This window comes from Pseudophryne corroboree, chromosome 2 (genome assembly GCF_028390025.1).
Source record: "Pseudophryne corroboree isolate aPseCor3 chromosome 2, aPseCor3.hap2, whole genome shotgun sequence".
Classification (NCBI taxonomy): domain Eukaryota; kingdom Metazoa; phylum Chordata; class Amphibia; order Anura; family Myobatrachidae; genus Pseudophryne; species Pseudophryne corroboree.
In genome coordinates, this window is record NC_086445.1 from 1,018,779,736 (window position 1) to 1,018,792,539 (window position 12,804).

A 12,804-nucleotide genomic window follows, 5' to 3' on the forward strand; every position below is an offset into this window, starting at 1 on the left:
GGACCCCGTGTGAGGACATGCATGGGACAATTGGGTATTAGTGTATAAGCTAGTTTAGAATAGGCTCTTCTGACAAAACCGGATATGGGGTGTAATAGCCATATCTTGGGATGTACGAGTATGGTTCCATAAGTAAGTTAACAACCTGTCATATGTGTAATGTTCTCTATTTCATTCTAATTCCCCACCAGGCCAGAGCAGGTAGACCACTGCTTCTTCCACTGCCATTAGACCGCGCCTTATGTCAGTCATGCAGTCCAACATCCGCTGTAAGATGGCCGGGGCTGGCGGAGACATGGTCACACATGGAGGTGCACATCAGCAGCTGAAATTCATCACCAACTTGTCGAGGTGTACTGTGACAACGTCATGTCACGGAATTGAGGCACTACCTTTGCTAACAGCAGGACAGACGATCAAGATGAGCAGCGACACAGCTAGCCAAACATGTCCACCACAGATGACCATTTGTTTTCGTAACACAATATAATCACAGTTCACCTGGACCTCTGTGTGAGACCATGTTTCTGCCAGCCCCGCCATCTTACGCCTGATGTTGGCACAGTCTAATGGCCGTGAGGGGAAGCGGTGGTCTATCTGCTTTGGCCTTGAGGGGAATAAGAGTAAGATAGAGAACATTAAACACGTGAGAGGTCTTGTTGCCTTACTTGCTGGACCACCCTTGTATTATATGAGCGAGAATGTACATGCATTTCAAAGTGTAAGGCAAAATGACGTGGTAAGCATACAGACTAAGTTTTGGTCCTCCTGGTAAAAGCTACTCCGATCAAAGATGACAATATGATGCATAGTTTACAACAGGATGGTATCCTTTTCTGGAGCATATCACCAATTGGTAGTGCAATAATCTGCGTCTTAGTGTGTGATGAGATAATTGCTTAAAATCCAGATGCTTCTCCAAAAACGTGATATATTGGCATCATTTGGGTCAGCAAAGTGGCGCAGATTGGTTCCAGTGCTGCAGTACTACTGCAATGATTGTTAATGCGGCTTGCTTGAGGGTAGGTAAAGCCAGGACAGAGAGGTAACCGTTGTAGGGGCATCAGACAGGACGGGTATTTGGTTTGATCTCAATGATAAGCTTATTATGTCCGCTGCACTTTTCTGTCTGAAACAGCGCTAGGCTTTTGGGAGCAGAGGGTTTACACCTCGGAGAGAGGTAAAGTACCAACCAATCAACCTCTTATCGTTTTACAGGCTGTGTTTGAAAAATAACAGAAGATAAATGGTTGGGATTTTATCTCTTTCCAAGCTTTGATACATTCCCCCACCTTGGCGTTTCCAGAAAGTGAATGCATTGGGGGTTAGTTCTATCTTCTGTTGTTCATTCCCACCCCAGGCCGCATGTGCTGGCTCTCCTTACCACCATATACCAAATATGCTTGTGTGATGTGCTGTCACTGGGGTTTACCATAATACACTGGCAGTCGAAAAGCACCTGTGTGATGTCGCCCTGATGTGTCCATTGTGTTTTTTTCTATGTTGTACAAGTGCAGTGATTTCATGTCTGAGTCACTTAAGGAGTGCATTGCTTTCAGTGGTTATCGCAAGTGCTCATTCACACCAAAACGTGCTTGAAACGCTGATGCACGTTTCACTCGCGTAAACGCTTTTGTTTTGGCTTTTGTGGAGTGTTTGTATTTTATGTCTGTGGATGGTAGTATGAGGGGGCATGTAAACTATATCACTTTGCAGTCAGTGCTTCTGTTCTTTGTAGAGCTTGTGTCAAATTTGGTGTAAATTAACCTGTACGGAGGCACTAGAGAGCTTCAGTTGGTAGGAGCTGCCAAACACAGCGGCCAGGCGTTTGTTGCGAACGGTAGAAGTTGCATTGAGAATGCATAATTTTACTGGACTCTGCAGAGATTCCCTTGTGTTGTGATGAAGACCCTTAGCAGAACCACCTGATTGGCAGAAGATTGCTGACACTCCGTACGTGTAACTGCACCATGTCTTCCTGATTTGGCATCATTGCTTCTGGTCTAGTTAAGTAGGCCACTAATCGCAAAAATGTGCATTTTCATATAGGAACTGTGGTAAGACACAGTGGGGCTGAATCCTATTCGGTGCGAGTTGGGATCTGCGAGCAAACTTGCACTGCAAATTACTTCTGCAATCCAATTCCAAACTAGCATTGATTTTCTAGATTAAATTCAGGTTTAATTTGTGTGATTTCTGGTGACTTTCTCTAAAAGCACAAAAATGGGTTATTTTTAATTGGATTTCTCGGCTACTTGCCCAAATTGAATTGGCCCCATTGTTCAGTCTGCTACAACTTTGTTAACCAGTAATATATTATCTCTTCCACTACAGAGAATGCCGGGAGGGAACTCTCGTTGCTATTCAATTCCGCGCCTGTCATCCCCGACTAGATTTCTTCTCGCAGAAATCGGACAAAACTTAGGCAGCGCGGACAAAACAGCAGCGCGGCTGGCACTTTAGACGGAGAATGCCTGTTCTCACGCCTAAACACCCTTTTTAGTCCACGAGAATTGAATAGCTCCGGGAGCTCCCTCCCTGCGCTATTCAATCCGTGCAGAAAAATTGAATCAAGCCCTTAGAATGCAATCATCCGGCGGTCACTCAGGCTCTTCCAGTTCAGTTATGGCAGGTACACACAGGAGCAATGTCGGGCCAATTTGCCATTTTATTACAACAAATAGACTACATTGCTCTGTGTTTATTGGTGATTTGCGCGCTTCCACGGTCATAAGCGTCGGGCAGTCGTCGGCCCTGTTGACAGCCAACCGGACGTCTGTCGCTAGTGACCTTTGTTAGGCAAGTCAAGGACAGAACAATGTTCCGTCCTTCATGAAATCTTTCCAGTGTGCATGGGCATTCGGGCTCAGGGGAAGCCGTGATCGGCTAGATTGCCCATTACTCCAGTGTATACCCGGCTTTAGAGATTACATTCTCTCTAACATTGCAGACTGCTGCAGATGAGTGATAGCATGCTGATTCTATTTACTATAAGCATTCTGTTATTTCATGTATTATGTTTGTCATACACAGCCTCCGATGTCTGTTCGTGTGAATTAGTGGCTTTTTTGCTGTTAAAGGAAATTCTGAAAACCTGGCCTGTTGCAAGGTTCTGATGAATGCTGAGCGGGGGATGTGTTTCAGTAAAGCATGTTGTACAGGGGGAATTATTGGGATTGCTTTATAGTGACTGAGTTCTGCAATCTCCTCTAACTCTCCGATGGTGACTGTGCTGCTTGCATCCAGATAAGGGTGGAAACGGCAAAGGCTTTGGTTATAGGAGAGAGGCTGTCGGCGTGCATGCTTGTTTGGCTGGGCAGTGCTTTCTCTTACGGTACCACGGTAGCATGAGACCTAGGTGGCCTAAGCATGGCTTAGTAACGTGATGAACGCTCCAGCTTCAGGCCAACACATTGCTGCCTGTTAACTCGTCGACAGCTGTGGAGGGTTTAGCAGCCGGTGCCACCTAAGGAGCTGCGTTCTCTAGCAGGGCAGACTCTGTTGCAACCAATAGGAACAGGTTTCGTCCTTTTCTCACTCCCATACTTCCAATTTTCCTGTTTTCCCTCCAAGTTACACACTGAGCTCAGTACCTGTAAGCAGACCTGAAGTGTGTGTTCTTGTCTTGGCTTCTCTGCTAATGTTAGTACTGTATTAAAAAGGATCTAAATACAGCACTTAGCCTGCGTGCTGCCAGTCTAAGCCTGTCCCTTCTTCCCGTATTATTACCTGTTGGGTTTTTATTTTGTACATTGATTTATTTTCTTGCCGGTTTAATACACTCGTATGATGTACTTGATTTCATAGATAGGTCTAGGTTTCATTATAATAAACCCCCAAAAATCTCTTGCTCACTAGGCTGCTTGACCGCCATTGTGCTCCAAACTTCCTTTCACCGCTTCCCATCCTAAGTTCTACAGCTACTAGAAATGCAGATAGTGTGTGTGTATATAGTATATATTAACACATATTATATTACATATATGTGTGTGTATATGTGTATATATATATATATATATTTATTTATTTATTTATTTTGAAACAAGCATATACAGGTGCGCTGGTGACTCTATGTTAGGTAGTCCACAGACCAACAATCCGGGCTTCAGGCACAGGTAAGTTTAATTACCGCAGCACTTTACTCCTATATTCACTCCGAACTCCAGGAGATACGTTTTTCTAAAGATAAAAATGAGGAGAAGGTGCGCTCATAGTGCAGGTAAATATTTTAATGAATAAAACAACACTATGTACAATCCAGGACAGGTAATTCAAAGACTCGTACCCTGATTACCCACTCTGTGGGCTGATTACCACATGATATAAAGGTTTCCACAAGGCTGTCTCAATGATCGCCTACCGCAGTCCGGGACAAAGCACCGTATCCAGCCGTGAACACGTCAGGATCCGTCCAGCCACCGTGCCGTGCAATCGACCAGATCAACCAGTACACTTGTGGAGAGAAGACGTCTGACAGACCACGCCCCGGTGGTCTGTCAGACGTCTTCTCTCCACAAGTGTACTGGTTGATCTGGTCGATTGCACGGCACGGTGGCTGGACGGATCCTGACGTGTTCACGGCTGGATACGGTGCTTTGTCCCGGACTGCGGTAGGCGATCATTGAGACAGCCTTGTGGAAACCTTTATATCATGTGGTAATCAGCCCACAGAGTGGGTAATCAGGGTACGAGTCTTTGAATTACCTGTCCTGGATTGTACATAGTGTTGTTTTATTCATTAAAATATTTACCTGCACTATGAGCGCAGCTTCTCCTCATTTTTATCTTTAGAAAAAAAATAAAAAATAAAAATATATATAATATATATATATATATATATATATATATATATATATATATATATATATATATATATATATATATATATATATATATATATATATATATATATATATATATATATATATATATATAAATATAATCAGTAGAGATGCCTGCGCTGTGCCGGAATCCTGAAGGTAAGTATGCCGGGGAGTCCTACATTTTGGCCACGATGGTGGGGGAGGCTAGGGCTCGGTTTAGGCACCAACGGTGAAGGTTGGGCTGAGGAAAGGACGGGGGGGGGAGGGTACGCATACGTACCGATCCCTGTTGGGATGCTGGTGTCTGTCTTATGACCACTGGTATCCCGTAACACACATACACGTGTATATTATATCTCTCTTTGGAGTCAATTCAATTCACCGAAAGTTGAATAGCGCCGGGAATTAGCTCCCGGCTCTATTCAATTCAGCTCAAGTTAAGTCGGCGAATGCCTGTTCTCCCGGACTAAACATGTTGAATTGTCGGGAGAACGGGCATTCTCCGATTTAACGGCCGGGCGGCAGCACTTTTGTCGTATTTCATCTCTCATCCCCCGGGAGTGAGAAGAATTCCCGACAATTGAGTGCCACTTGGCACTGTATTGAATAGCGCCGGGAGCTAATTCCCGGCGCTATTCAACTGTTGGTGAATTGAATCGACCCATTTCTCTCAAGATAGTTTTTTTTATTTTATTTCTCTGACGTCCTAAGTGGATGCTGGGGACTCCGTCAGGACCATGGGGATTAGCGGCTCCGCAGGAGACAGGGCACAAAAGTAAAAGCTTTAGGATCAGGTGGTGTGCACTGGCTCCTCCCCCTATGACCCTCCTCCAAGCCTCAGTTAGATTTTTGTGCCTGGCCGAGAAGGGTGCAATCTAGGTGGCTCTCCTAAAGAGCTGCTTAGAGTAAAAGTTTGTTAGGTTTTTTATTTTCAGTGAGTCCTGCTGGCAACAGGCTCACTGCTACGAGGGACTTAGGGGAGAGAAGTGAACTCACCTGCGTGCAGGATGGATTGGCTTCTTAGGCTACTGGACACCATTAGCTCCAGAGGGAGTCGGAACACAGGTCTCACCATGGGGTTCGTCCCGGAGCCGCGCCGCCGACCCCCCTTGCAGATGCCGAAAAGTGAAGGTCCAGAAACGGCGGCAGAAGACTCTTCAGTCTTCATAAGGTAGCGCACAGCACTGCAGCTGTGCGCCATTGTTGTCAGCACACTTCATAGCAGCGGTCACTGAGGGTGCAGGGCGCTGGGGGGGGGCGCCCTGGGCAGCAATGATAGTACCTTATTCTGGCTAAAAATACATCACATATAGCCCCTGGGGGCTATATGGATGTATTTAACCCCTGCCAGGTCTCAGAAAAACGGGAGAAGAAGCCTGCCGAAAAGGGGGCGGGGCCTATTCTCCTCAGCACACTGCGCCATTTTCCCTCACAGAAATGCTGGTGGGAAGGCTCCCAGGCTCTCCCCTGCACTGCACTACAGAAACAGGGTTAAAACAGAGAGGGGGGGGCACTTATTTGGCGATATGTATATATATATTAAAATGCTATAAGGGAAAAACACTTATATAAAGGTTGTCCCTGTATAATTATAGCGTTTTTGGTGTGTGCTGGCAAACTCTCCCTCTGTCTCCCCAAAGGGCTAGTGGGGTCCTGTCCTCTATCAGAGCATTCCCTGTGTGTGTGCTGTGTGTCGGTACGTGTGTGTCGACATGTATGAGGACGATGTTGGTGAGGAGGCGGAGCAAATTGCCTGAAATGGTGATGTCACTCTCTAGGGAGTCGACACCGGAATGGATGGCTTATTTAAGGAATTACGTGATAATGTCAACACGCTGCAAGGTCGGTTGACGACATGAGACGGCCGGCAAACAAATTAGTACCTGTCCAGGCGTCTCAAACACCGTCAGGGGCTGTAAAACGCTCATTTACCTCAGTCGGTCGACACAGACACGGACACTGACTCCAGTGTCGACGGTGAAGAAACAAACGTATTTTCCTTTAGGGCCACACGTTACATGTTAAGGGCAATGAAGGAGGTGTTACATATTTCTGATACTACAAGTACCACAAGAAGGGTATTATGTGGGGTGTGAAAAAACTACCTGTAGTTTTTCCTGAATCAGATAAATTAAATGAAGTGTGTGATGATGCGTGGGTTTCCCCCGATAGAAAATTATTGGCGGTATACCCTTTCCCGCCAGAAGTTAGGGCGCGTTGGGAAACACCCTTTAGGGTGGATAAGGCGCTCACACGCTTATCAAAACAATTGGCGGTACCGTCTCCAGATAGGGCCGCCCTCAAGGAGCCAGCTGAGAGGCTGGAAAATATCCTAAAAAGGTATATACACACATACTGGTGTTATACTGCGACCAGCGATCGCTTCAGCCTGGATGTGCAGCGCTGGGGTGGCTTGGTCGGATTCCCTGACTGAAAATATTGATACCCTTGACAGGGACAGTATTTTATTGACTATAGAGCATTTAAAGGATGCATTTCTATATATGCGAGATGCACAGAGGGATATTTGCACTCTGGCATCAAGAGTAAGTGCGATGTCCATATCTGCCAGAAGATGTTTATGGACACGACAGTGGTCAGGTGATGCAGATTCCAAACGGCACATGGAAGTATTGCCGTATAAAGGGGAGGAGTTATTTGGGGTCGGTCCATCGGACCTGGTGGCCTCGGCAACAGCTGGAAAATCCACCTTTTTTACCCCAAATCACATCTCAGCAGAAAAAGACACCGTCTTTTCAGCCTCAGTCCTTTCGTCCCCATAAGGGCAAGCGGGCAAAAGGCCAGTCATAACTGCCCAGGGATAGAGGAAAGGGAAGAAGACTGCAGCAGGCAGCCCATTCCCAGGAACAGAAGCCCTCCACAGCTTCTGCCAAGTCCTCAGCATGACGCTGGGGCCGTACAAGCGGACTCAAGTGCGGTGGGGGGTCGTCTCAAGAGTTTCAGCGCGTAGTGGGCTCACTCGCAAGTGGACCCCTGGATCCTACAAGTAGTATCCCAGGGGTACAGACTGGAAATTCGAGACGTCTCCCCCTCGCAGGCTCCTGATGTCTGCTTTACCAACGTCTTCCTCCGACAGGGAGGCAGTATTGGAAACAATTCACAAGCTGTATTCCCAGCAGGTGATAATCAAAGTACCCCTCCTACAACAAGGAAAGGGGTATTATTCCACACTATATTGTGGTACTGAAGCCAGACGGCTCGGTGAGACCTATTCTAAATGGGAAATCTTTGAACACTTACATACAAAGGTTCAAATCAAGATGGAGTCACTCAGAGCAGTGATAGCGAACCAGGAAGGGGACTATATGGTGTCCCTGGACATCAAGGATGCTTACCTCCATGTCCCAAATTGCCCTTTTCACCAAGGGTACCTCAGGTTCGTGGTACGGAACTGTCACTATCAGTTTCAGACGCTGCCGTTTGGATTGTCCACGGCACCCCGGGTCTTTACCAAAGTAATGGCCGAAATGATGATTCTTCTTCAAAGAAAAGGCGTCTTAATTATCCCTTACTTGGACGATCTCCTGATAAGGGCAAGGTCCAGAGAACAGTTGGAAGTCGGAGTAGCACTATCTCAAGTAGTTCTACGACAGCACGGGTGGATTCTAAATATCCAAAATCGCAGCCGTTTCCGACGACACGTCTGCTGTTCCTAGGGATGGTTCTGGACACAGTCCAGAAAAAGGTGTTTCTCCCGGAGGAAAAAGCCAGGGAGTTATCCGAGCTAGTCAGGAACCTCCTAAAACCAGGAAAAGTGTCAGTGCATCATTGCACAAGAGTCCTGGGAAAAATGGTGGCTTATTACGAAGCGATTCCATTCGGCAGATTCCACGCAAGAACTTTTCAGTGGGATCTGCTGGACAAATGGTCCGGATCGCATTTTCAGATGCATCAGCGGATAACCCTATCTCCAAGGACAAGGGTGTCTCTCCTGTGGTGGTTACAGAGTGCTCATCTTCTAGAGGGCCGCAGATTCGGCATTCAGGATTGGATGCTGGTGACCACGGAGACCAGCCTGAGAGGCTGGGGAGCAGTCACACAGGAAAAAAATTTCCAGGGAGTGTGATCAAGTCTGGAGATTTTTCTCCACATAAATATACTGGAGCTAAGGGCAATTTACAATGCTCTAAGCTTAGCAAGACCTCTGCTTCAAGGTCAGCCGGTATTGATCCAGTGGGACAACATCACGGCAGTCGCCCACGTAAACAGACAGGGCGGCACAAGAAGCAGGAGGGCAATGGCAGAAACTGCAAGGATTTTTCGCTGGGCGGAAAATCATGTGATAGCACTGTCAGCAGTGTTCATTCCGGGAGTGGACAACTGGGAAGCAGACTTCCTCAGCAGGCACAACCTCCACCCGGGAGAGTGGGGACTTCATCGGGAAGTCTTCCACATGATTGTGAACCGTTGGAAAAGACCAAAGGTGGACATGATGGCGTCCCGCCTGAACAAAAAACTGGACAAGTATTGCGCCAGGTCAAAAGACCCTCAGGCAATAGCTGTGGACGTTCTGGTAACACCGTGGGTGTACCAGTCGGTGTATGTCTTCCCTCCTCTGCTTCTCATACCCAAGGTATTGAGAATTATAAGACGTAGAGGAGTAAGAACTATACTCGTGGCTCCGGATTGGCCAAGAAGGACTTGGTACCCGGAACTTAAAGAGATGCTCACAGAGGACTCATGGCCTCTGCCGCTAAGAAGGGACTTGCTTCAGCAAGTACCATGTCTGTTCCAAGACTTACCGCGGCTGCGTTTGACGGCATGGCGTTTGAACGCCGGATCCTAAGGGAAAAAGGCATTCCGGAAGAGGTCATTCCTACCCTGGTCAAAGCCAGGAAGGAGGTGACCGCACAACATTATCACCACATGTGACGAAAATATGTTGCGTGGTGTGAGGCCAGGAAGGCCCCATGAAGAAATTTCAACTCGGTCGTTTCCTGCATTTCCTGCAAACAGGAGTGTCTATGGGCCTCAAATTGGGGTCCATTAAGGTTCAAATTTCGGCCCTGTCAATTTTCTTCCAGAAAGAATTGGCTTCAGTTCCTGAAGTCCAGAAGTTTGTCAAGGGAGTACTGCATATACAACCCCCTTTTGTGCCTCCAGTGGCACTGTGGGATCTCAACGTAGTTCTGGGATTCCTAAAATCACATTGGTTTAAACCGCTCAAATCTGTGGATTTGAAATATCTCACAGGGAAAGTGACCATGCTGTTGGCCCTGGCCTCGGCCAGGCGAGTGTCAGAATTGGCGGCGTTTGTCTCAAAAAAGCCCATATCTGATTGTCCATTCGGACAGGGCAGAGCTGCGGACTCATCCCCAGTTTCTCCCTAAGGTGGTGTCAGTGTTTCACCCGAACCAGCTTATTGTGGTACCTGCGGCTACTAGGGACTTGGAGGACTCCAAGTTGCTAGATGTTGTCAGGGCCCTGAAAATATAGTTTCCAGGACGGCTGGAGTCAGGAAAACTGACTTGCTGTTATCCTGTATGCACCCAACAAACTGGGTGCTCTTGCTTCTAAGCAGACGATTGCTAGTTGGATGTGTAGTACAATTCAGCTTGCACATTCTGTGGCAGGCCTGCCACAGCCAAAATATGTAAATGCCCATTCCACAAGGAAGGTGGGCTCATCTTGGGCGGCTGCCCGAGGGGTCTCGGCTTTACAACTTTGCCGAGCTGATACTTGGTCAGGGGCACACCCTGACTGAGGAGGACCTGGAGTTCTCTCATTCGGTGCTGCAGAGTCATCCGCACTCTCCCGCCCGTTTGGGAGCTTTGGTATAATCCCCATGGTCCTGACGGAGTCCCCAGCATCCACTTAGGACGTCAGAGAAAATAAGAATTTACTTACCGATAATTCTATTTCTCGTAGTCCGTAGTGGATGCTGGGCGCCCATCCCAAGTGCGGATTGTCTGCAATACTTGTACATAGTTATTGTTACAAAAATCGGGTTATTATTGTTGTGAGCCATCTTTTCAGATGCTCCGCTGTTATCATGCTGTTAACTGGGTTCAGATCACAGGTTGTACAGTGTGATTGGTGTGGCTGGTATGAGTCTTACCCGGGATTCAAAATCCTTCCTTATTGTGTACGCTCGTCCGGGCACAGTATCCTAACTGAGGCTTGGAGGAGGGTCATAGGGGGAGGAGCCAGTGCACACCACCTGATCCTAAAGCTTTTACTTTTGTGCCCTGTCTCCTGCGGAGCCGCTAATCCCCATGGTCCTGACGGAGTCCCCAGCATCCACTACGGACTACGAGAAATAGAATTATCGGTAAGTAAATTCTTATTTTTTTGCATGTGAAAGAAATATTCCAGGAATAAAAAACACTGGAAACTGGTAACCTTAATTATAGTGTGTATAAAGTATCAATGTGTCGGAGAGGCAGACACACAAAATCCATTACTGTGCTAAGAGCAGCGAGATGGGTGGGTGGGGGGGGTTTACAGAATCAGAGGAAGTTTCCTAAATGTTGCACACCCTGTAATACATAGGCCAGAGATCGCATGGAGAAATGTAAAAATAATAAAAGAATATGGAATTTCCACCCTACAGGATCAGTATAATTTACATGGTTTTATAAAGAGAATCCCAGAAGGTTATTTTCTAGGTTGAATTGGGAGTCAGATTGGCCACCTCCTCAGTAATGCCACTCTTCCTACTATAACCGTGGTGACCTCTCCTTTCCCTGGGCCACAGATATCCCGCAGTAGTTGGAATAAGCTGTCCTGGTGGAATCGGTGTATATCCTGCACAGGATTACATTATTTTACATGTTCCACTGTTCATCCCAGTATTGGTTCATATACCGGGATCGTCAGTGTCCCAACCAGGGTATATTTCAGCTTGTTAGAAAACAGGTTTTCTCTATCGTCCTAGTGGATGCTGGGGTTCCTGAAAGGACCATGGGGAATAGCGGCTCCGCAGGAGACAGGGCACAAAAAGTAAAGCTTTTCCAGATCAGGTGGTGTGCACTGGCTCCTCCCCCTATGACCCTCCTCCAGACTCCAGTTAGATTTTTGTGCCCGGCCGAGAAGGGTGCAATTCTAGGTGGCTCTCATAAAGAGCTGCTTAGAGAAAGTTTAGCTTAGGTTTTTTATTTTACAGTGATTCCTGCTGGCAACAGGATCACTGCAACGAGGGACAGAGGGGAGAAGAAGTGAACTCACCTGCGTGCAGGATGGATTGGCTTCTTGGCTACTGGACATCAGCTCCAGAGGGACGATCACAGGTACAGCCTGGATGGTCACCGGAGCCGCGCCGCTGGCCCCCTTGCAGATGCTGAAGTAAGAAGAGGTCCAGAATCGGCGGCTGAAGACTCCTGCAGTCTTCTAAAGGTAGCGCACAGCACTGCAGCTGTGCGCCATTTTCCTCTCAGCACACTTCACACGCAGTCACTGAGGGTGCAGGGCGCTGGGGGGGGGCGCCCTGGGAGGCAAATGAAAACCTATTAAAAGGCTAAAAATACCTCACATATAGCCCCCAGAGGCTATATGGAGATATTTAACCCCTGCCTGTATTCACAAAATAGCGGGAGACGAGCCCGCCGAAAAAGGGGCGGGGCCTATCTCCTCAGCACACGGCGCCATTTCCTCTCACAGTTCCGCTGGTCAGGACGGCTCCCAGGTCTCTCCCCTGCACTGCACTACAGAAACAGGGTAAAACAGAGAGGGGGGGCAAATTTAATGGCAATATCTTGATATATATAAAGCAGCTATAAGGGAGCACTTATTATAAGGCTATCCCTGTCATATATAGCGCTTTTTGGTGTGTGCTGGCAGACTCTCCCTCTGTCTCCCCAAAGGGCTAGTGGGTCCTGTCTTCGTTTAGAGCATTCCCTGTGTGTCTGCTGTGTGTCGGTACGTGTGTGTCGACATGTATGAGGACGATATTGGTGTGGAGGCGGAGCAATTGCCAAATATGGGGATGTCACCTCCTAGGGGGTCGACACCAGAATGGATG

At 47.4% G+C, this 12,804-nt stretch overlaps 1 protein-coding gene across 7 annotated transcripts in view; it reads left to right on the top strand.

The window, feature by feature from the left end:
• Positions 1–12,804, top strand: part of BCL9 (BCL9 transcription coactivator) — a 511,737-nt gene that overhangs the window by 389,674 nt on the left and 109,259 nt on the right. Inside the window, exon 1 of one of the 7 annotated variants that reach the window (XM_063956694.1) lies at positions 1,238–1,324. The exons of the other annotated variants lie outside the window; for them this stretch is intronic. The gene's annotated coding sequence lies outside the window, so the exon portion shown is untranslated. Of the gene's footprint in view, positions 1–1,237; positions 1,325–12,804 lie in introns of those variants that run through there. 7 annotated transcript variants of the gene reach the window in all.